Source organism: Lissotriton vulgaris, chromosome 11 (genome assembly GCF_964263255.1).
Source record: "Lissotriton vulgaris chromosome 11, aLisVul1.2, whole genome shotgun sequence".
NCBI lineage: Eukaryota > Metazoa > Chordata > Amphibia > Caudata > Salamandridae > Lissotriton > Lissotriton vulgaris.
This window is the reverse complement of record NC_141699.1, coordinates 501,885,898-501,912,271: the sequence shown is the minus strand read 5'-3', so window position 1 is coordinate 501,912,271 and position 26,374 is coordinate 501,885,898.

Below are 26,374 nucleotides of genomic sequence, written 5' to 3'. Positions count from 1 at the left end.
GGCCTGCAAAAATGCAAAAAATGTGAAGGAGTACAGTACTCCATTTTTGCTCCAACCAGTAAAAATTAAGCGACGTATTACGTGCAAAACTGAATACGTCGTTTACGTGTTGGAATGCCCTTGCGCATTGCGTTATATTAGCAGTACTAAGCTACCCATGCACATGCGGATCCTGCAACATCTCAGGGCCATTAATAACAAGGATCAAACATATCCGGTAGCACGGCATTTCGAAGCCAAGCACAATAGCAATAATACCCTGCTACAGTACTATGCCATTGACTGCATACCTCCAACTCGCAAGGGTGGCAATAGGGACAGTGCCCTGAGAGTGTTAGAGACCAGATACATTCTGGAATTCAATTCCAAGGTTCCTAACGGTCTCAACACCACAGAGGATTTGTACACCTGTATATAAATGCTGTCTCATTGTCCTGGTAAAAACTTTAGCATGATATGGCAGACCTCATTTGGTTTAAGAAATTTAATCTACTATTCAATGAATTACCTTTTGGCGCATTTTTGAATCTCCATTTATTTTAGTCAACAATGCCCTATATATATAGGTCTCTCTTGTAAAACACCTGCGCTTTTATAGGATTTCAAGCATTGTCTTTTTAATTCACGTAACACACTGATGGTTATAATTTTTGTAATCAAATGGAATACTTTGGTCTTTATTTCATTAGTATTGTTTCACTGATTCACAGTTTTTGTTATCACACAATTTCTCGCCTACATATTTCAGGCAGCTGATAATATCGATCTTTCAAATCTAGGATCCTTTTGCCTTACTTTTTTGGAAGTGTTTGCCCACTTGGGCTATATTAATGCAAACAGCACATTGCAGACTGCGTATGAACTTTGTATATTACATGACCAGTGAGCTGGTTTTAAATTGGGATTATGTGAGGAATGCTTCTTATATTATTTTGGAGCGTAGTACTCAAGATGTCTTAAATTATTGAGAGATGTATTTATATATATTTTTCTATAAATTGCATATATATTTTTTTATCAATATTAAGGTGTACATTTATGAATTAACTTGTAAATATGCTTGTTTTAATTGTACATTTTACTGACATCTACGATATACCCTATCGGCAGTCTGGTTTACCAACATTTTGTTCATTACATAGTCTGTCTTTCAGTTTCATTTTGTAATGTAACAGCTGTTTGCAATTATATGTTACCTGGCACTTTAAAATTGGCTTGGGTCCGTTGTAACGCGTCATGTGATCAAGGTCCAGGTCGGACCGAAACGCGTCATGGCGGCATACTGATGCGTGGCGAAATAACCTTTAATAAATAATGAAGCACGAAAAAATGGGTCCGCGTTTGTCTATCTGAGTCCTGGTTGGTGATTGGATTCGCAAGGATAGAGCTCTGGAATATATATATATATATATATATATATATATATATATATATATATATATATATATATATATCCACTGAAAAAAACATAGGTTTCAAACCAGTTATATTAGGAATTAGCATTTAAAAAACCTATGAAATTCACTGAAAAAACCATAGGTTTCACATCCGTTATAGTTAGGAATTATCATTTAAGAAACCTATTAAATTCACTGAAAAAACTATAGGTTTCACACCAGTTATAGTTAGCTGGAAATTTTACTGACATAAAACCATTGAAATTCCCACGTTATAGTTAGTTGGACTCACTATAACTTGCGCGCCTGCAATGCACTGCTGATGACATCACATATTACTTCACTCATGACATGGTCAGTGACATCACTCATGACATCACTGATGACACCATCCAGTGAATGTGTTTCTTTCTGAAAAATAAATATGTTTTATATATGTATATGAAAAAGGACGGTGTCTTAATGGATGTTTTAAAAAACCCAAAATTGATTGGTTAACTGGCTTATTGTTAGCGAGTATTGTTTAAATATTTAAATGTTTGTATCAGTGTTTCACTTTGTGTATAAGTGACTGCATGGGTTGGTGAGTAGCTACATGTGTGTGTATTTGGGTTATTAGAAGTTTTTTTTAGTATCAGTATGAGTGTCTGTATGGTTTGGTGGGGGTGTTACTTAACACATAGATGCATCAATGACTGACTCACTGTTTCTATGTGTTTTGAAGACAGCATATGTGCAGGACTTTATGGGTGGATGTGTGTGTATATGTGTGTGTTACTGAGTGAATGACTGTCTCACTAGTGTCTTTATCAGTAACTACATATGTTTTAATCTAGTATATGTGAGTATTGATGTATATAAGTGAGTATATGTGAGAGTGAGAGATTGTAAGAGTTCCTGTTTAAATAAGTATGCATTTCTATAAGTGATTGTTTAAGAGAGTAAGTATGTGTAAGTTTCCTTAGAAGTAAGGTGGTAGTGTGTGTATAGCTGTATATGCAAATAATTGGATGTTCAATAGTTTATTTGCATGTGTGATTATGTGTGTGAGTAACTTTGGGATGACTGTCGGTGTGTAACAGGATGTATAGGTGTATCACTACATATGATGAGTGAGTATATGTATGAGTGACTATATAGAACTGTTGGTGAATGAGTGGATGTGTATCTAGATGGTAGAATTACTGAATTGGTTGTTGTAACTGGTATGGGTATCTCCATTTTTTTGAAAATGTTAGTTTCTATTTTTGAATATGTGTTTCAAGGGTTACATTACACTGAAAGGAGGTCTCTCAGTCTGTCACAAGGATGGTGTCATGAGTGATGTCATGAGTGATGTAATATGCGACGTCATCAGCAGTGCATTGCAGGCGCGCAAGTTATAGTGAGTCCAACTAACTATAACGTGGGAATTTCAATGGTTTTATGTCAGTAAAATTTCCAGCTAACTATAACTGGTGTGAAACCTATGGTTTTTTCAGTGAATTTAATAGGTTTTTTAAATGCTAATTCCTAACTATAACGGATGTGAAACCTATGGTTTTTTCAGTGAATTTCATAGGTTTTTTAAATGCTAATTCCTAACTATATATAAGGCCCCAAACCTAAGTTTTTTTCTTTGAATTTCAAAATTTTGTTAATAGCAAATGTCTATAGCTATGAAATGTAATATTTTTGAAAATGAATGAATCCTATGTTATATTTGTATTTAAAACAATTTTTGTAATGTATATTTTTTATTTATTTTTTTGCCCTGGAGCGCTCCCGGGGCGCGCCCCGGTGAGCGCCCCGGAAAGCGTAGTCTTTTGAAGCGCCCCAGGGTGCGCTCCGGAGAGCGTCCCGTTAGCGCTATTGCCGCGAACCGAAACATCATTGTGACGTATCGCGTAGCCGCGTCCACGTGATACGCACGGCGTAAGCGCACCCGGAGGCACTCGAGCGAATACGATCGCACAACGTAAACATCCGACGCGCTTACGGGACGCAACCCGGGGCATGCTCTCGGGCGCGCCCCGGGGCGCGCCGCGTAAGCGCGTCGGGTCATGTGACCTGAAAATAACACTTTTAAATGGTGCAGAACAGTTTTGGTTTCATAATGATGAAATCCCTGGTCTTGTGACCTGAAAATACCACTTCTCATTGGTTCAGGCCTTTTTTTTTTCCAAATGATGAAAGACCCCACCTTTTTTCCTTATTCTGACTTTGTCCTTTGACTTAGGAAGACCTGTTTTGCAATCTTTGAGGTATATTTTGTACTTTGAAATGGCTACAGTAGCAGCAGCAGCTGGAGCATCTGCACAACCACCACCACCACAACCACCAAGAGGACCACCACAAGATAACATTGGTGGTCAACAAGAGGAGGAGGAGGAGGAGGAGGAGGAGGAGGAGGAGGAGGGGAGGAGAAGGTGGCTGCAAGAACACAATACCCCATACCAGCCAAGACCACACATTGTACGGGAGTTTTTTTCGATCCCAGAGGGCAAGAAAAAAGTCAATGCGGCCAAGGTGACTTGCCTAATCTGTGGCATTGAACTTTCAAGGGGGAACCCTAACAAAAAATACTCTTTTGGAAACAACACCATGATTCGCCACATGCAGCTCAGGCATCCGATCAATTATTCTGCTGCAGAGATGAGGGAACTGGCCAGTAACCCTCCCCAATCTTCAAGCACCACCTCCAAAAGAAAGCAACCCACTCCATCGGGACCAGAGGCAAGTGAGACAATCCCTTGCATTCAGCCACAGTTTGGGGATTTCCAAATAACATGTATTCATTGTGGTAAGACCATCTCCTATGGTGAACTGAGCATAAAGCTCATCGTCCTTGCAGGGGACAACCACAAATGCCCCAAAAAACCCTAATTCTTTCTTATTTATTTTTTTGCTCCAGTTGAGCTATTTTCAATTCCCTGTTTTTTCGTTTCTCCCCATAAAAATAAAAAAAATATAAAATAGTTCATAAAAGCCAAAAAAAGTACAAAATGTTCCAAAAACACTAAAAAAATATAAAACAACAAAAAAAGAAAAAAAACAGTTCTGTTTAGAACTACCTCCAATTTATAAAAAAAAGGCTTCATTTTTTTAAAAACTCTGTCATTCTTCTTTCCCCATGGGCCGCTCCCCGGTCCGCTTCCCGGTGCGTGTACCGGGCGCTCCCCCCGCGCAAATCAAAAAAATTATTTTGCACCGCGGGGCCCTTTTATAGCCCCCACATCAAACCTAGGGGTCAGGGGGGTCTACCCTGCCCCCTTATGGTCATTTCCCCCCGGTCCGGACTGTTTTGAATGTTTACAGACACCCGAGAGCCAATCAGCTTTCCGTGCGCACCTCGCCTGCCACGCCCGCTGCGCTCCCCGGTGCTCGTACCAGGGCGCGGCCATAGATAAATATATTTTTTTGAACCTTAATTACTCAAAATCCACTGGAGCACATATCTTGAGACATAGCAAAGGCACATCGGGCTACCAGTCCCTACAATTTTGCCAAGTTTGGTGGAAATCCATTCAGCCGTTCGGGCTAAAAGTGAGTTTGACCGCCCTATGGATATTAACATGGAGAAAACACGTTTTGGGACCCCCCTTTTATCTCGGCCCCCGCTTGACGAAATCCCCCCCAAACTTTCAAGGAAGGACCGGAGCTCATGTATATAATGAGTGAAGGAGAGAGAAAATACCAAAAAATAAATGTGTGCAGAAAAGAGAATAAAGTAGGAAAGATATGCATCCACACAAACGTTCCAAGGTGACATAAAGATGAAGTGGTCATGCTAAAAAATAATTTTAAAGCCGAATATGGATCCTTACCTTGAAATCAAATATAGATTGGCGCAAGGTGGTGCAAGGGAGATATTTCTCAAGTGTGAACAGCACTCTTGACTAGAAAAAATGACAAGAAAAATGATTTATTATGTTGTTATAAATGGTCATCTAAAGTGGTACACTTAGGTGCCATAGCAACTAGAAGCCTATGAAGGGTGTATTTACCAGAGAGTTAACAAATAACTGATGAAGCCAATGATAAATGGCGACTTCAGTTAGGGCAGGTTTGGATCACAGTTTCCAATCTGAGTAGTGTGAAAAAACACACAATTTTTATAAAATGTATACATTCACATGTAGTGGTGTGCACTATGACAAAAGTACCAGGGGTGGTCTTATTATTGAGATGTTACACTACCTGATAGAATATCAAGCCAAGGTTGGAAATGGATGGATCTTGAACGTTGGCCAGAAAGTGGAACACTTAAAATTTGGATGGATTATTTTACCACCAAGTACAGCTGTGTGCAGAGCACCGCTAGAAACACAAGAGGACCTGTAGGGTGACAGATGAAAAAGCCATAAAAAAACGGTTTAAATTTTTTTTTTTTTTAAATAAAAAAAAATAATGATGGGCTAAACTAAGGCAATGGAATGAACCTACAGGGTAAATATAATTACCTTAGGGGAATCTTGGAACTGGATAATTGTGATGTATGATAAGGCTTGGATTGCCTCTTATATCGGATATGATTGATTGATTGAAGGCTTTATTTCGATATAAAAGAATATCATAAAAGCATAATACAATGAGTTAAAATCAATATTTACATGCACATTCAATTTACACAATAAAAACATTGTATAAGCAGTTAAGACAAGTATTAAATTGACAGGGCACGCCTTTTGAACAAATTATCCAAGACCATTTCAGGAACTTGGATACACAGCAAACAAAAAAAGTGCGAGTGTCGGACATTAAAATACGGAGGGCCACTTTATGTTGCCGAGTGCCCAAGTGGCTACATAGTGGTTTGAGCCACCGCCGCCTAGGGGCTAGATAGGCCAGACATAAAAAAAAAAAAAGTGGGCAACAGACTCAACACGCGTTGGACAAGACGCACAAAAAGGAGAACGCTGGTAGGGAGTTTTCCTCCGTGCTAACAATTCATTTACAGGAAGCGTCCCTATTCTGAATTTAAAATACAGGGCTCGATCTAGGGGGTTGGATAGAATATCTAGATACAGTTCATAAACCACCACATCCTTAATATTCATAAAATCTAAAGTCGATTTGCAAAGTTTAGAGTCTGTAGAGTTTTTACAAGAGCTCCAAGTCCAGTACAGTTTCTTTAGGACGGCTTTGGGGGGGCAGTCCTGGCCCCCCACGCTTCGCCGAGACCAATGACCCCAAGCAAGCATTTCACGTCCCTCAGCCACTTGATCTTGGACCAGCCATAAAAAGACCCAAATGTCATACATGATCCACTATGTGACAACTGTAGGTTCAGATAAATGTATTGGGCTAAAAGAGCCCTGGTTTAAAGGGTCGATGGATGGGAATCTACATTAAATACTCTAAATAGTTTAGTGGAAGAATAGCTCAATTGCCTGCCCGCAAATAAGTCTTAATCAAAAAATTGCTACGTTGCATGGCGGCAGACTGCAGGTTAAGGTAAGTTGCGAGCGGCCGGTACAAAGTATCAAACCGAACCGCGAAAAGCAGCAGTCGGCACAGCTCGCATGCGGGGAGATTAGATGAGGGGTATAAAAGTATTAACACAGCAGCTAGCCTGAAGGGTCCAGCTAAAGAGAATTCCGATATGGGAATGTGGACTGAAATACCAAACGCTAACTCGCCAGTGTCCAATTGGACACAGAATAGAGAAAATACTTACATGGCAGCTAGGGTAGAGTGACTGGCTGTAGGGGGTTCCGATGCAAAGTACAACTAAAGGGTCGCCAATTGCTGCGTGGCAGAATTTTGCTCCAGTTTAACAAACGCGACGACAACTGGAACAATGTGAGTCTCCAGCAAGCAAGCTGGCGAGCATGAGCGTGATTTGGCTTCCTATAGCATGAATTCCGGTTGCTAGGAAGCCTTCCCGCACCATTTTGTAACACGGGCGATCGCGGGCTGTTGGACTTGCCCTTTTGGCAGGTTCACCCCGAAACTTTTTGCATTTTCCTAGCCTGTTTCTGTAACCTGGTGTTGTTGATTTTAGGCCTCTGCGCACTTTTTCATGATGGGCCAGAGTAAAGTGTGTGCGCTCTCTGTGTATGTGTGGTGAGAGTGGCCTGTCCTCCCATAGGAATGCTTGGGGATATGTGTGTCTATGGTAGTTTCGGATGTGTGGGGAGTGCAGGGTCGAGTTTGGTGGGTGCAAACTCGTGAGATTAAATGCTGCGCAATGATGTGTGCGGATTTATTGTGTCTAGTGGAGAAGTGCCATTTCTAGAAGTTGGCATGTCTGTGCATTAAATGTGAATTGACTGTCTGGCTTGTAATTGGCTCGAGCTGGCTGGTGTGCCTGGCTCCAGGAGTCAGGAGTCAGGATAGGTCTGCCCGGTGGTGAATGGGGAGATCTGCATGTTGATGGCAGGGAAGAGTTGCACCTGGGACCTGAATAGGGCTGGTCCTTCCCTCCACAATGCTGGCCCCACCCCCTGTGGTGTGTCTGATGACCCTGTCCTGTGAATAAGGAGAGGGGAAGAGCAAAACAAAGTGCTCCAGAACCAGTTGAATCTGGTTCGCCCCTTGCCTGCACCTTTGGAAACAAAGGATATCTGTTTATAAAAGAAGGGGCTGTGACCCCATGAAAATGTTCTTGTTCCTGCTTGTGGCTCGAATCTATCAGGGGCGTGCTGCTGCTGGGGCCCAGGGGAAGGCTTGCCTCCCTGGGCCCTGGCCTGTCCCTGGGTGCTGGAGAACCTTGTTGCTGGGACCCCTTTTTTGCTTTAGGGGTCATTCCTTGGGGGCTTTGTGGTTTCTGTGCCCCCAGCGCCTCGTGAGCGCTTCATTTTTAACTGTGGGCAGAGCGCTGTCGTTTTGCTAGAAGGAATTGCTCCTGCCCGTTTACTCGCAGTGTGGGTGCCCACCCTGCTTATTTTCATATTTCACATAGCGGGAGCCTGCTCCGCTTTATGGGGGTTTTATTTAAATTACGGGTGCCACCCTCCTTGTCCGTATTTAAATTACGGGTGCCAACCCTGTTTATGCTGCCATGGAATCATGCCCGCAACCCGAGCTGCTGTGCAAAACGTTGCCAGGCCGCTTCCTACCGCAACCCGGAAGTAGAGGAGGTGGGCGGGGAAATCGGTTTTTGTTCTTGGATTTTCTAAAAATTATGTTTATATTTAAGTATCATGAGCGATCAAAGCAGGAGCTCAAAGAATGAGGTAAATTATGATTGTAAGCTTGTTTCATTCTATTTAAAATCAAGGTCTAGGACCACTGTTTTTGATAACGCACCCTAATCTGGACAGCAAAAATCTGGAGCAGCACTCCTACATCATCTACAGCACCACCCAAACTTAAGCCTAAGCCCAAGCCCATGTCTCTCAGTAATGCAGCCACTGCAGTCATGGTGAACAGCAGTGAGTCTGAACTGGATCAGACTCCGCCACAAAGTACCACATTATCACAGGAAAGTTGACAACTGGAGCTGCAGCCAGCTATAGTTCTTCCTGAATGAAGAGCGGACTAGGAGGGTGAGCTTCCTGCTGAGAAAGATTTTGCTCTTCAACCATTGGCTTCACAATCTTCAGCAAGAAAAAAAAGGGTACCCCACCATCTTCTACCAGGTCCCCTTCTGATAATCTGGACATGGATGGACCGTGGATGAGTGTGAGACCCGCTCGAGAGACAGGGGAAAAGGAAGGTTCCAGAAAGCCTTACAATTATGAAAAGTGACAATGATGATGACAATCCAGTGATTGTCGGTATGGAGGGTGGGTCAGAGGACACCAAGATGACCCCTCCTATTCAGCCTGCTCAGAGGTATGTGGTTTCACCATCACCACTGCTGGCTTCCATATTTGTAAGACCCCCATCAATACCTGCATCCACCACGACCACTGTCAAAGTATGCCCTACAGAGAGGCAAATGACACAGCTACCTACCTACAGTTCTTCAGGCATTGGTAGTGGTACACAAAAAATGTATCCTTTCAAGTTTGCGACTTCTTTATGATGAGCAAGCAGGAGGAAAACAGTGCAATATGCTAATTTTTCCTCACAAGTATTCATTGAAGTAAGTCAGATTTTCAATTGGTACAGGGGGCCAAACATCTCAACTAAAAAAACATCACACATTCTGGTGAGAGGAGCACCTTAAAAAGATAGCTGCTGGTGTCGGTGGTGATGAGAGACGGGAATCAACTCAACACACAGTGCTAGAAGAAGAAGATGGTCATGAGGAAGAAGAGGATGATGCCATTACACAAAGCATCCCTGACCTATTTAGTGTGCCAGCATCACCTGCATTAGCAACCTCCAAATGGCGCAAGACTCAAATGCAGATACACCTCTGCCACATACATTGATTCCCTCAAGTCATCAGTAAGACTCAAATGCACATACACCACTGCCACATACACTGATTCCCTCAAGTCATCAGTGTGAAAAAAGACAGGACACTGTGTAAGTATTCACCAGGTAAGAATAATCACAGGCAAAGGGGGACTCCCGAAGGTAGCTTTTATACTGCTGTACCCCAGAATCCTAAGTATGACTAGCTGGCCTTCCAGGAGGCCAGGGCTGATGCAGGGAATGTGGAGAACTCGACAGCATCCCTACCTTGGTCCAGCCTCACTTCCTGTCATCGCCTGTGACACGTGGTACTGTTTGGGATGCACAGACGTGACTGTACACGCCTCCCAAGTCCCCTCCCACAGACATGTGTTTGTCTGGTTATTGCACATGAAACCTTCTAACCAACCCGAATGCATGCACATATGTGCGAGACACCCAGGATCAACTCTCAGGATTATAGCCTTTCGAGGCAAGAAGATAGCAAGTACGCCCTCTCACTCTCTTTGAGTGCAATATAGATTTCACTTCATATCCTTGTTTGTCCCCAACCTCTAGAGGTGGGGCTGCTTCCTCCAAGCGTGTACCATCCATGATTGGTTTACCAAAGGATAAAGAAAGTAGAAGGTAGATCTATTAAGGGCTACAAGATTGGTGATCTTACAAACCTTAAAAGGCCCCATAATATTGGGTTGGAATTTATTTCGACCCTTAATACATAAATGTTTTGTGGAGTACCACATGTGATCCCCAACTGAATATACCTTTACTGGTGTTCTGTGTCTGTCAGCATACTTCTTAAACTTTAGTTTTGGTTGTTGTAAGCCTCCTGGCCCATAGGAATGCATTGGAAATTATTCCTTAATTGCGACTTCGCAAAATGCGAATTTGCAATTAATGTCTTGAAGCCACCAAACAACCGACTGAATGTCAACGAGTTAACGGAGCACTACTTAACCTCAATAGGAAATATCGTCAATGACACCATGCCACAGACACTGAAAAGAGTATCAGAAAAACCAAAAAATCCCTGGTTCAGTGAGTCACTGAATGAGGACAGGCGCAAACTGAGAATGGTCGAAAGGAAATGGAGGCAACACCCCTCCTCTCCCGAGCTGATAGCCCTAAGGAATACCAGAAGGCAATATAACAAGAAGATAATTAAATCCAAAAAAGATTTTATAAAAGCTGAACTCGACAATGCCTCAAACAGACCTCGGAAACTCTTTGAGATTTTAAAACAACAGTCGAATAAACTAGCCAAAACAGTTCACGAGAACCCAAAAACTCCCTTAAGTTGTGAGGAATTCTCTACATTTTTCACGGAGAAAACGAAATTGCTTGAAGTGGAGCTCTCAACTGCCGCGATTAACATCTCGACCCCTACCGCACCTACAAAAGAGCCCAATGAGTCCATAGAGAGTCCCCAAACTAAAAATAAGGCCAATTGGGACACTTTTGAATGCTATGACCAAGAAAAGATCGCCAAAATGCTAAAGGAAATCAGACCGAATAACCACTATCAAGACCCTCTACCAGCAAAGTGCGTAAGAGAAATTAGCCACACCCTAGTCCCAATCTGGACTGAGATAATAAATGCCTCACTTACACAAGGGACCCTACCCGACTGCCTAAAAACTGGCCAGGTTGTGCCTATCATCAAAAAACCGACAGCGGATGCAACTGACCCGAACAACTATCGACCAGTGACCAATATACCTTTACTAGCCAAACTTATTGAGAAATGCGTACAATGCCAATTGAGTCAACACATCGCTAAGTTCTCACTACTAGATGATTGCCAATCTGGATTCAGAGCTGGGCATAGTACTGAAACTGCGATCCTGCATATCGTGGACGACGCCCTACAAGCGCTAGACAGAAATCAAGCATGCCTATTGATTCTTCTAGACCTGTCTTCTGCATTTGACACGGTAAATCATGAATTGCTGACGACCAGGCTACAAGAAAGGATGGGCTTGTCGGGAAATGTGCTGAAATGGTTTAAATCTTTCCTGCAGAATAGGACTCAACGTTTCCTGGTCAATCAAGCAACCTCTTCCCCTTGTCCTACTGCCGTGGGTGTCCCACAAGGTTCAACCTTATCCCCAGATCTATTCAACTTGTATGTTGAACCCCTCACGGAGATCCTTAGGGAATCACAGATACCCTATCACATGTATGCAGATGACACGCAAATATACATAAAGATCGCCTCCCTTGCTGACATTGACCTAATGAACAAGACACTAAAGAGAGCTCTACAGTGGTTAACTACGAACCATCTGAAACTAAATGCCCATAAAACTGAAATCACTGGGAATTACCCTAGATGAGAATCTGAACATGAAAGACCACATAAACTCAATGGCCAAGAGCGCCCGCTTCCATCTGAACTATTTAAGAAAACTGAAACCGTACATCTCAAAGGCGGACCTAAAACTGGCTGTACAATCCCTAGTTATTTCAAGGATCGAATACGGTTGCACCACGTTAGCGGGACTACCGAAAACATCCACAGCACCACTAAAAGCCTGTCTCAATGCAGCGGCAAGACTGATCACGGGATCGAGGAAATTCGATCACATATCTCCTCACCTGAAAACACTAAACTGGCTACCCTATGAGGCCAGAATCCAAATGAAGATGGCCTGTATTACCCACCGAGCAGTTCACTGCAACACGCCGAGATACCTGGCCAAGAAAATTAAGCTATCGGGAGGCAACAGACCAACTAGAAGCGTCAACGAACTGCTACTGAGGCCAGCCTTTTTCCGGAAGAAAAAGACTTACGACCGAGCGTTCTCAGGAGCCGCCCCCAGAGTCTGGAACTCAATACCTCCGAACATCAGGAAGATTCAAAATTTGATAACATTCAAACGCGAACTGAAGAACCACATGATGAGCAAATACCTCTCATAGAGTAGCGTACAGATTATTGATGAAAACATCTACACCAAAGAGAGAAGGCCTCAACCTAAACTTCCTGAAGATCAATTATCTGCCAATTGACTGATTTCATGTTTAAACCTTGGCCACACACTTTACTACTACCTCAAACGTATATGACCCGATATCGATAATCTCTCAGATAATACTATATACGCTCTACCTCATTATGTTTTATTGCCAGGATCCTGGTTACATGGCAACACTCTTTACTCCTTAATGCTATTTACACATGTTATTTGCACTGTTAAACTATATAACCATACCTCACCCACCTCCTACTACTAACTGGATGGGCGAAAGAACTCTTACTTATAATCTCCCTTACAGATTATCCTAGCGTTTTATATGTCATATATATCTGTTGGTACAATTGCCTCCATAATGTCTGTAATCTACCCCTTACAACTTATCTCAGTGTCTTATACGTCATATATATATGTTGTTACAATTGCCTTCATAATGTCTGTAATTTATATCACATGTGAAGCGCTCTGATACCCACGGGTCTTGTCCGCGCTATACAAAACTCTATAAATAAATACATAAATAATAAAGGAAGATTAAGGAATCGCTACAAAAAAGCGATTTTCTTCATACATACCGTTTTGCAATTCCTAAATAGCGATTCCTTAAAAATCGCTATTTAGGAATCGCAAATCGGAACTATGATACATATGGCCCTAAGTGATGTGCCCAGAATCACAGAATGTTCAGAGTCGTTGCCGAGACTCGAGACCCGTTCCCCAGATTCTAGATTGACCGCCCTAGCCGTTAGGCTAACTATTCTCCCCTTTTGAGATATCCATTTGAGTTCTTTTTGAAGAAGTGATAAAGACTAGGGATTCAATCTATTCAATATGAAATGTGCATTTTTCCAATTTTGCAAACAACTGATGTTCTCTCAGCTTTCATAAAAGCTTCTTAACATGCTCTTAATGTTCCTCGAAAGAATTGGAAAAAATGAGTATATCATCAATATATACCGCTGCACAGACATCTAGGTACTATTGTAATAGTTCATTTATGAAGTATTGGAATGCAGCAGGTGCACTGCAAAGCCCGAAATGCATCACCATGTATTCATATGGATCAAGGGCCAAATGTACGACCAATTAATTTTGCGACTCACAAATTTTGACAAATTGCAAGTTGCAATTTGCTTGTCGCAAAATTTAATGTACATACAGTGTCTCAGACTGTTGCAAATTTCATGTCAAATGAATATTAATGAGGCTGTTTCAATTTGCGACCCCATTGGGAATGACTGGCACTCCCACAGATTGTAGGCTGCTGGGGTCAGCTGACTACCATGTCTGAGATTGCTTTGTCAATGAAGCAGTTTCTTTTTTTTAAATGCAGCCCGTTTTCCTTAAAGGAAAATGGGATGCATTTAAAAAAGAAAAAAAGAAACTTTTCAGTTTCATTTCTAAGGGCTGGCACTGGTCCGTGGGACCACAACCTGCTCTAAAAAAATATTTGTGCATCCATTCACAAAGGGGAAGGAGTCCCCTGGGGATCCATTCCCATTTGGAGTGCTTGACCACCCTTCTTCGAAGGGTGGCAAACTGCGAGTGTTTTGTGACCGGAATTGCGGTCTTAAAACAACCATACATTGGGTAAGGACTCGCTATTAGGAAGGGACACCCCTGGATGCCCCTTCATAATAGCGAGTCGCTAACCCTATTCTGCAATTCGCTAATAGGTTAGCGACTCGCAAAATAGGGTTAGTGCATTAGGTTGACCTATTTTGCGGCCGCAAAGGGGCCGAAATCCCCCTTGCGACCGCAAATAACAGTTGTGCATCTGGCCCCAAATTTAATACAGAAGGCAGTCTTCCACCTATCACCCTCCTGAACCCACACCAAGTGGTAGGCCACTCGTAGATCCAATTTACTGAAGACTGTGGCTTTCTTTACTTTATCTAGCAAGGATGAGATCAGAGGAATTGTTTACCTATTTTTTATCGCAACACAATTAACAGCTCTACAGTCTATGCAGGTTCTCAGCTCACCTCCCTTCTCGAGGGACAAAAAAAGAGAAGAAAATGCTGGAGAACGGGATGGATGAATGAGTCCAATTTTTAAGGGTTCATCCAGATATTCTCTTAAATATAGATTTGCATACTCGATTAAGCGAAGATTCTACTACACGGTACCTGAGCCACAAGCTGCAGATCAATCCTACAGTCAAAAGGTCCATGAGGGGTTAAAAACTTTGCTTTTGTTTGTTAGAAAACATCAGTGAAACCATGGTATTCAAGAGGGATGTCTGAATTGGTCTGCCTATGGGTGCCTTGAATAAATTCCTGACTTGAATGAAATTTTCACCAGCACTGCTGCTGACAATGGACGGATGAAAAAGGTACGATCCCTGAAACCTAATCAATCAAAGGATTATGTTGGCATAACCCAAAACAAAATAGCCCAGAATTGAGCACCAACTATTGTATCAAAACAGATGGACTCTTGATGATTGTTCACCATTACCAATGCCAGTTGTATAGTTTAAGATACTACTGGATCTGACACTAACACTCTACCGTCCATCGCATAAATATTCTAAAACTTGTCCTTGAGCACATTAGGGATATCCAACTCCTTGGCAAATGACAAGCCCATAGTTAACTGTGTCACCAGAATCAGTCAACAAATCTAAAGAAATGCTTTTATTCACTGCCCATTTTAGATATCCAGGTACATGAAAATGTTTAATTGGAAATTCACAGCTGATATTGCCTAAATCTGGATTATACCCTTGTGTTTATACTACCCAGATATTTGGTCTCTATAATGAACGGGCTTAGGAGTTTCCCAACTCCTTAACGACTGTAGATATAAGTTTAGCCTTTTCCTTAGGTTTCCTGGTACCATCCCAGCACTTCCACAGTAAAGGGAACATTTTTATCGTTAAGCCTTTGTCTTTCCTTGTTAGAGATAGGACCTCGGAGTCTCCCAAATTGCATAGTGTGTGTCGCATCTACCACCTTGCTCACAATCTTGTTTCTCTTGAGCAATGGTTATTCGTTGTTCTGCTTTACCTCGATCAGATTTCCTTTACTGATCAATGATCTAACCTGACAACCAGGTCAATCAGGTCATCAAAGTCATCTGGCAGTCCTACTATTCGAGCCAGTAAATCCTTTTGATCATCTCATAAATCCCAACAGAATAAGGAAGCTCTATTCTTCTTCATTCAAATTCTGCAACAAGTCTGCTGAATGTGGTCAAATAAGTGGGGAGATCCTAACTCCTGTTTAAAGTTTAGTAATTCAGTGTTGTTTGAATTTGGTTTATACGTTTGCTGGAGTATGAATCCTAGTCATGAAAAAAACACAATTCTTGTCAAGGTAAAGACCAGGCAGACCCAAAATGAACCTGTGCTAACCCTCTGATAGCTTGGCACAGACAGTCAGGCTAAACTTAGAGGAAATGTATAAAGTATTTGTGGAAAACTTCAAACAGTACAACTGTAAAAACACCACACAAAAAAATTCTATGCCAGGTTAGAAAAATAGCATTTCATTTAATAAATAAAACAAGACCAAAATAACAAAAATTCAATATTTAGAACTTGAGATATGAATTTTTTAACACTAAAGTGAAAATAGCTCTAAAAAGCACCAAGCACCAACAAGGGACATCTGGTTGTGCTGGACTGGGACAATGTCAAATGTTCAAGCTGACCGTGATAGAGCGCATGCCGTGTACAGGGACAAGCAAAAGCACCGCGGTCCAGGTTGAGTCGACGTCGAAGATCATGTCGACAATGGGGATGCAAGATGCATTCAAAGCTATCCGTCGATGTCAACGAAATGCACCATTGTAGATCCTTGCAGTGGCAGCTATATGCTGGTCCTGATCTGCTCAGAGCAGTGAAGCATTAGTTCTGATGAGTGCAGGGGATTTGATGCAGAGTTCTCAGTGTCATCCTTGAAGCTGCCATCAACAGAAATGTAGAGAGCTCAAGGAGAGCATTGCACAGTGCTAGTTCTGAAGGCAATGCCATAGGTCGATTCATGCAGCAGAGGCGATAAGCTGGCTCTGGTGATGCAACAGGGGGGACGTACCGGTTTTGATCCACACAATGGCACTGATTCGCCGGTTGGATAGAGGATGCCTGGATTTCACTGGAGCAAGTACCTTAGGCTTCACTATCAAGAGTCTTGGTCTAAGTTGGCACCCCTTGGCAGGGGAGGCTCACAGATGTCAGAGTCCAAGTGCCGCAGCTAGTGACTTGGAAGTCTTTTACATCCCTGAGACTTCAGATGATGAGGCAAGCCAGCTAGATCTTGGAGTCCCTCTGGGTTTAAAGGATGGAGGACCAGTCCTTCTCACCCAGACAGGGCAACAGCAGACATCAGGGTAGCACAGCTAGGCAGAAGTCAATTAAAGCAGCAGTCCTGCAGTGTAGTGTCCTTCAGCAGCACAGCAGTCCTTCTTCGTGGCAGTCTCCACAGGTGCAGAAATCTACTGAACATCAGTGGTCCAGTATTATACCCCATTGGGCCTTTGAAATGGGGAAGACTTCAAAGACATTTTTTTTAATTTTTTCAGAGGTTCTCCCTTCCTGCCCTGGCTCCAGACTCACCAAAGAAGGGTATGCAGTTATTTTTGTAGGGACACGACAGTCTATGCAGGTGTAAGTGAGGCTGGGTCCAGATCCGCCCCTCCCATCCTCCCAGGGTAGCCCATCAAGTCACACCCAACGTCCCAATGTTTATGGCTGTCAAGGGAGAATACACAAAACCCAGCCGTCACCCTCCCCAGACATGTATCAGTGACAGGCAGTGGGCAACAAATGGCTAAAGTAAGAAATTGTAAACTTTCTAAATGTTAAAATTAATTAAGTGAAGTTACACTTCTTTGCCAGGTGTACAGCGAGTAGCGAGATTTTCGCGGATGTAAATCTTCAGTTTTTCCAATTTCACAAAAATAAATAATTCCAACTGTTTCAATGTTTTTTATTCATTTATTTGATGTTCTTGTAATGACACACCCGGATATGCCCATCCGGGCCTTTTTCTGGTCACGCTTGAGTCCACCAAACATTCTCAATTATGATTGATATTGTACCCAATGCATTTCAAGCCATTAGCTACTCTTCATCAGGGGTTTACTACGAATAAAAAACAATACCATTAGATTTATAGTTCAAAAACCCCATGTCTTCACAAACATTCACAACTATTATGGAAAAAAACAAGTTGTGTTTTTACAAGTGCTTCTGCACGATGTTTTCTCTCTACGAGCGTAGTAATACGCTTCAACCATTTAATCTGAAAGAACCTCGTTCCCACTTCTTTTTTACTGGGTAAACTTTCCCATTCCACCCGACATGATATTAACCCTAATAACTGGGCTGACGCCTTCTAATAACAACACTGTACTCTAATGCCAAACAGCACAGGACTCCCTTTTCGTACCTTCATAACTGCTTCCAGTATCATCAACTCCTCTACTTGTTTTACGCACAACGGAAAGCATTCTGTTCGTCTCTAGCTTTCACCCTTCTTTAATTAACAAAACGGGACTCCACCCCTCACAATTAACCAATCTGCTCAGCCCCAAAGTTGTTGAATCTATCCTCCACACTACATTACCCATAATGCACTAGGTTATGGTTTTGTTCTAACTCGGGTCCACTATTGCAAGCTGTTACTGAAATTATTTTGGCCCACATTATGCTAAAAAAGCTCTCACCTTACAGATCTATAAGAATACTCCGCCCTCCCTTACGATAACCAATCAAGCACTTAAACGCTCGTGCTTGGTTGTTACAATTTGTTGTCCCCACGTACACATTGATGATACACATGCAACACAACATGTGTGAAAACGGAGGAAACACATTTAAAACACACTCAAAATTCAAGTCTCGGTGTTCTCTCAAAAACAATCCAACAGTTTTCTTTGAAATTCGTAACAAGGATGTGCCATCCTACGTGTGCGATCTTCATGTCATATTTTTTAATGTATAATCCAATGGGTGGACATATTACTTAAGTAAACAAGAAGTACAGTGCACACCGATCTTTCCAGCATTGACCATAATTCATCCAGCTTTATAGATTTGAGTTAATTGCGTGCAACCTTGACCACGTGATCCACCCTGATGTTACGTATACATAAGTATTAAAGTTAATGAAGCGAAGTTACACTTCTTTGCCAGGTGCACAGCGAGTAGCGAGATTTTCGCGGATGTAAATCTTCAGTTTTTCCAATTACACAAAAAGAAATAATTCCAACTGTTCCAATGTTTTTCATTTATTTATTTGATGTTCTTGTAATGACACATGTTGAGGTTCCGTGACAATTGTAAGTGGTGTTTTCGACTCGCACGAATATGGTCGAGTCTGGTATCTATGAACCGCAAATAACGAGTTTAGTAAGTGTGCGCAGTTTCGCTGTGCTAACTTAAACCGTTCGTTTGTTATGTGGGCTTTTCATCTGTACCCATGGGTTCCATCTTAGATACGGCATCCATTTTGTCTCTTGCCCTCAAGTAGCCAGCGAACGGACGTTGTCCGCTTCGCGACCCTGGGACTCCCAAGATATTTGCGGAAGACACATGTTCTTTGTGAGTGTCTTTATGACGAGGGGGTTGCTACTGTAAGGCAGATGGCGCCGCTCGAGGCTCATCTTGCCGCACGGACTTATTATCTCAGCCGTGCATCTCATTAGGCACGTCCCTTTGATGCCTGTATCTCGTGTTTCCTGATACCTCCCCTTTTACACCCTTTCCGATCTCCCCACTGTCTCCGTCTTCCTCTGCACCTGTCTTTGTTCCTATTTCGATCTGTTTTACTGCTGATTGGAATTTGCTAATGGTGGGAAGATGGGTTTTTACAGTTGGGAACCGCCAAATGTTTCCGCACTTATGTTCCGGACCTCATGTGTTTCAAAGTGACCAAAGCGACCCCTCTGGGGGATAATGATGGGAACCGGGTTGTAAACTTTTGTGTTCAATGTAACTCTATGGGTAAAAACTGTATAAAAGGAGCGATCCACAGAACCAATTTGAAGCAGTCTCCCCAAGTTGCACGTTGTGTACTTGTCGTGATCTCTGTGTTCCCTGCAGCAAATAAACCTTGAATCTTTGACGCCGAAGGAAGTGTCCCGTGTCTCTGTGATTCGTACGCCGGAGCAGGTTACCCACGAAGGTTTCAGGTGTTGTGCCCTGGCACCGCTGGGTCTTAAAGAACCCAGTCCTTCAGTTGGCGCCCAACGTGGGGCTGCATCAGTGGTACCGGTCCAAGCCCGACGATCGTGAGGAACTTCGTGTGAAATCTCCGAGGGAAGGTGCACTCCGCTTCATCGATCCTGTTGTCGAAATAAGTGGCCCGAAGACTTTTCCCGCGAAGATTCCCGCCTCCGGACGGCTGCGACGGACTGCTGCCCTGACTGTAGACCTGTTTTGGCGCCTGGCGTAGACCTTGGTATAGCGAGACGATTGACGGGCCTTCCCGGTGACGCCATCGATCTTTGAGTTAAGTATTTGTGGGTCGCTTCCAGAGTTCTTGGTTGTTGACACTTTAGCGAGTGTTTTTGTTGTTAACGCTGTGTGAGTGTTTTTGTCGGTGACACTTTTCCTAGCGTACTTTGTTGTGTTGTTTGACGACTGCAGCCGCCAAAAACCGAGGGTTTTGTTCTTTGCTGGGACTTGGTAAATCCCGTAACCCTTGAAGTTTGTGAAACTCGGCTAGTGTGCAAGATGCCTGGTCGCAGTACTTTGTTTAGTTGTTTCAGACCTTGTGGTACGGATTCCCGACTGGAGGACTCGTGTCCGATACCTCCGGTTGGAACTCCCACGTATGAGCTCTATAGTAAGCATGGGCTAGGCCCAGTTACCTTTAACGATTACTGGATTAAATACACGAAAAAGGACGGCGACCTTCGTTGGCCACCTCATGGTAGCTTCGAGGCCCCGATCTTAGATAACCTAGAGATTAAATTGTTCGAAAGAAAGTCAAGGCCGGCCATGTTTGATGCCTTTCGGTTGTGGCGCAAAGAAGCCCGACAGAAAGAAATCAGACAGACTAAACGTAATCAGCGAGATAATGTTGCTACCATAGTGAAGAAAGCAGAGCAATTTCAGCGTGATAAGGAGGTTAAGGATAAGGAAGTGTTTGATAGATTACAGCGTATGACTGTAGATAAATGTTATCCAGCTTTGCCTACGGAGTCGGAAAAGAAGGAAGAGCCAGTTGAGGATCCCTTAATGTCTTATCTTATGAAGTCGCCACCTCCGTACGTACAGGGTACCGCAGCTCCTGTGGTCCCTGCCGTACCTATTCTTCCGCCTATTCCTCCTCCGCCTGTTCCTCAACCTGCACCCGTTCTTCCGACTGTTCCTGCTCCTTTGTCTGTTTCTATTCCTACTGCTCCTCCGCTTCCACATACTCCTGCTCCCGCTACTGCTCCTGCTACTGTTCCTGTTTTGTTAACTCCTGCTGTTGCTACTGTTTCTACTCCTTCTCTTGTTAGTCCTGTGTCTTATTCTTCTCCCTCTGTTCGTAGTCGCAATTCTCCTCTTGCGACTAGCTTCTTTCATTCGCTCGGACCTGTTCATGGGTCCGCTGGTTCTGATGGTCCTCAGAGACGTAGTCAGCTTCCTGGAAACAGAGAACGCGTTGCGTTATATAATATGGCGATGGGTTGGATGGTAAATCCTCTTAGGTGTCCACCCCGTGTTGTCCTCGAAACATTTTGTCAATTCAATGTGCCAACCCAGAGATATGTGTTTAATGAAATGTGCAAGTTCCTTTATGATCAAATAGCGGCCGATGCGCCTGACGAGGTGCTCGCCGCTCTGTCTGATCTCCAGCTTCAGTTCGCAAATGGGCTGATAGTGGATACCAACGTTCGACGTGCTGTTGAACGATTGCTATCTCTTCGTCCCGCTCCAATCCCTCATGCATTGTTTGTTGAGGATATTGAAAAACAACCAGACGAGTCTGGCCAATATCCTATGCGTGAAGTTCCGCCGGTTTGGATACCAGCTGATCCTAATGCTAATCCTCCGGCAGCAGCGCATTTCCAGAGAGTGTGGATTCACCTCCCATGGAAACGCTCGGAAGTGCTACAGGTGAAGCAATCTTTGCCTGATCCACGCAAAAATCCTACAGGGTATTACAAGGAATTATCGCAGCTCGTAGATGCTACGGTAATGAACCTTGCCGATATCGATATGTTGTTCGGCAATGTCGTACCGCAACCGGTATGGGCTAAGATTCGGCAGAAAAATCATCCGGCTGAATTAGGCGGTGATTGGGCTGCCATTGTAGCGGCAGATGCCGGACAAGTGGCTGCTACTAAACCTGACCAGTTGATTACTGACCTTCCTCAACGAATAATAACATTAATGAAAACTCTTATGCCAGCTATGAGAGTGAATTGGGACAAATTGTCAGCTTGTAAGCAGAAGAAAGATGAGAGTGTTTCCGACTTCTTTACGAGGTTCGAGGAAGCATTCATTGACCATAGTGGACAGGATATGGGTACTGAGGGTGGTCAGAGATTGTTTGTGGATAAATTTGTTTCGAATTTATTGCCCGATTTGAGCAATAAGTTAAAGAATTCGGAAAGTGCATGGGCCGTTTCTACTTCGGCTCAGATATTGGCTACGGCACAATACTATGAGAATAGAGAGAAAGAAGAGAATGACCGTGCTGATAAAAAGACGAAAGAGCTCAAAACTAAAGTGTTGCTGCAACAAGCGTATCCTCCGCGTTCGAACCAGAATAATTCGCAACAGAATCGATCACAGCCACAATCGAATAGATCCCAAAATCGTAATGACTCCTCTTCCCATAGATCCTCGTTAGGGTACAATCAATGTGCTTATTGTAGACAGGAGGGACACATTAAATTCAATTGCCCTGTTTTGAATGAACGTAACAATGGTAACTCATCGAGAGGAGGTCGTGGTGGTTCACAGCAGGCATCACGTGGTAGAGGTCGTGGTGCTCAGAACGATCGCTCAGATAACTCATCCAATTCTAATAATTGTTTCGATCAACGTGGATCATCGCAAGGACGATCTGCGCAGTACAATGTAGACGATTATTACGTCGATCAGGGAACTGACGACAGTAATTACTAGGACAGCCATAGACAAGGAGAGGGAGTGGTATCAGTTCCGGTTGATCAGAGAGGGCCTTACGTCGCAGTTGCTACATCGGGCGTCGTTGAGCCTTTTCTGTTGGACACTGGTGCAGCGAAAAGTTCTATCATGCATTCGAAACTCCCTGGCGCACCTTTGTCTGGCTTAACAAATGTTTCCGTTGGATTCTCTGGCGCCCCCGTTAGCAATCCAGTTTCACGCCCTTTGCCCCTTAAAATTGGGCCACGTGAGCTAGAAGCTCCGTTGATTTTGACTACGGGTTGTGGTGAAAATCTTTTGGGCCTGGATTTGCTTAAACGTTTGTACGCAACTTTGTATTGTTCTCCTGCGGGTGTAAAGCTTACGTTAGGAGAGAGGGTTGTCTCTCCTATGTATTTGTCTCTCGATAAGCTCCCACCGGAATTGAGTTCTCTTCCTGCATCTTTGTGGGCAACGGGTCCGAATGATGTGGGCCTGCTTGATATCTCCCCTTATGTTGTTCAGTTGAAATCTAATGTGCGGCTGCCACGTATTCCCCAATATCGTATCTCCCTTGATGGTGAACGAGCACTGTTAGCGATCATTTATGATCTGATTGAGAAAGATGTTATTGAGGAGACTCGGGGAAACGTGTGCAACAGCCCTGTGCTGCCCATTCTTAAACGTACCGATCCTTCAAAGCCGCCTGTTTATCGTTTTGTTATCGATTTACGGGAGGTGAATAAAATTGTGGTTCCTCAATTTCCTGTTGTGCCTGACATCACGGCGCTACTGACTCTGATTCCAGCTTCTGCATCATGGTTTTCGGTGATTGACCTGAAAAATGCGTTTTTCAGCATCCCGATTGCCGAGGAGAGCAGGGACCTTTTCGGTTTCTCTCTCGGTGGACGTAGCTTCCGGTTCAAACGCGCTCCTCAGGGCTACTGTGAAAGTCCATCTATTTACAGCCAAGCCTTGAAGGGTCAACTGGATGCGTTTCGGTTGCCGGTCGGTGCGGCCTTGATCCAATACGTCGACGACTTGTTGGTGGCTGCTGATACTCAGGACATTTGCAAGATTGCTACGGTGTCGTTGCTGCAACATCTCTGTGAGTTAAATCACAAGGTGTCTCCTTCTAAACTCCAATATTGTTGTCAAGAAGTAACCTATCTAGGTCACTTATTGTCAAAGGAGGGAAGGAGATTGACCCCAGAGAGAATTGCAGCGATTGCGCGAATGACTGTGCCAAAAACCCAAAGAGATGTGCGTGCCTTTCTAGGTATCACGTCGTACTGCAGGCAATGGATTCCTAATTTTTCATTGCTAGCGAAACCATTGGTGGCTCTTACGTGCAAGGATGTTTCAACTCCTTTACCATGGACGGAAGAATGTCAGAAAAGTTTTTCTGAACTGCGTGATTCATTGTGTTCGGCTCCTGTGTTAGGTACTCCTGACTACAGTTAGCCGTTTACGTTATATGTTCACGAGCGGGAAGGTTGTGCTTTGAGTGTCTTAACGCAACCTTTTGGTGGTAAGCAACGTCCATGTGCATATTTTTCCTCGACCTTGGACCCGGTAGCTAGAGCATTGCCGAGTTGTTTACGAGCGACAGCGGCAGCCGCGGTCTCCATCCGACAATCAGCAGGATTGGTCATGGATAATATGCTTACGGTGATGGTTCCGCATGCAGTCGATACTCTTTTGAATCGAACGAAAACTCAGCACTTGACGAGTGCGAGGTTGTCTGGGTACGAGTTCACGCTCTTGGCAAGCCACATTCAGATAAAACGTTGTAACGTTTTGAACCCGGCAACCTTGTTACCAATTAGCACAGAGTCAGATGAAGTAGCAGAACATGACTGCTACTTGAGGACTGAAGAGGAAACAAAAGGTCGAGTGGACCTTAAAAACACCCCATTGGAAGATCCGGATGGTACTTTGTATGTGGATGGGTCATGTTTTAAGCTGTCGAATGGCGATGTGACTACTGCTTATGCTGTTGTAACATTGAATACTGTTGTTGAGACTGCAAGGTTGAATCAGAATTCTGCCCAAGCTGCGGAGCTGATTGCTCTTACTAGAGCATGTGTGTTAGCGAAAGGGAAACGTGTGAATGTGTTTACTGATAGCCAATATGCGTTCGGTGTTGCTCACAGCTTTGGACGATTGTGGAGAGAGAGAGGTTTCTTGACGTCGCACGGTACGAAGATACAGCATGGCCAGCTTGTGAATGATCTTTTGGATGCATTGACTTTGCCTACGCAAGTTGCGATTGTTAAATGTAGTGCGCATCGTAAGGTGACGGATGATGTTGGTCGTGGTAACGCGTTTGCGGACGAGACTGCTAAGGAGACTGCCCGGAACCTTAGCACTCGAATGTATGTGACGAGTTCGGTTAGGTGGCCTACAGAATCGAGTATGTGTGAGGACACTATCGAAAGTGTGAAAGCAATTCAGAATGAGGCCACCGAGACTGAAAAGATGAAGTGGAAAGAAAGTACGGGAAAGTTGGATGCGAATGGTTGTTGGATTGATTTGTCGGATCAGAAAAGATGGTTGTTGCCTGATGCGTATGTGCTGGCCGTTGTGACAATGGCACATGGGTTAGCACATATTAGCGCGAAAGGTATTTGTAAGTTGCTGGCTCCTGTGTGGAAGAATGATGGCATTACGAAATGTGCTGAACGTCTGGTGAAGAATTGTATGGTGTGCATGATGTACAATCCTGGCAAAGGAACCCCAACTCCTCCTGGCAGTTTTGCTCCCCCTTCGTATCCCTTTGAGGTGATTCAATTGGACTTCATCCATATGGAGCGATGCAATAACCTGAAATACGTTTTGGTTGTGGTTTGCGCATTCTCCCGATGGATCGACGCCTATCCTCTCAAAGACAATACTGCTTTGTCTACTGCGAAAATCCTACTGAAGGAATACTTTCCTCGGTATGGAATGCCTAGAGTCGTGTGGTCAGATAACGGAAGTGAGTTTGTTGGAAGTGTGATGAAGAGTGTGTGTAAGGGCCTTGGAATTAATCAAAAATTCCACAGCGCCAATCATCCCCAGTCAGCTGGATTGGTTGAAGGGTACAACGGCACCCTTAAACTAAAGTTAGCGAAGATTCAGGCTACGACTGGTCTTTCGTGGCCTGACGCTTTACCTTTAGCATTACTGTCAACTAGGGCGACTGTACACTCCCGAGTAGGGCTTAGTCCCTATGAAATAGTGTTCGGCCGTCCTGCGAATGTGTGGGGGGTTCCTAGGCCAGGAATGTTTTCTGATCTTGAGTACCCAATGTTGATCGATTATCTACATGACTTGACTGCTAAACTGAGGTTAATTCACCAACAGGTTTACGACGCATTGCCGACGCAGACGGAGGGTCCAGGCCACCAGCTCCAGCCCGGAGACTGGGTGGTGACAAGGAACTTTTCACGCAAAAATAACCTGGACCCGAGGTTTACCGGACCCTACCAAGTGCTCCTGGCCACGAGGACTGCCGTTCGTCTCGAGGGACGTAAGAATTGGGTGCATGCCACGCACACCAAGAGAGTCCCCATCCCTTTGCCGGCAGACCCGTGGGTAAGGAGAGGCATTGCGTCATCTGAAACAGAAACATTGCCGGCGTTTGTGCCTTTTAGCGACGCACAGCTTGT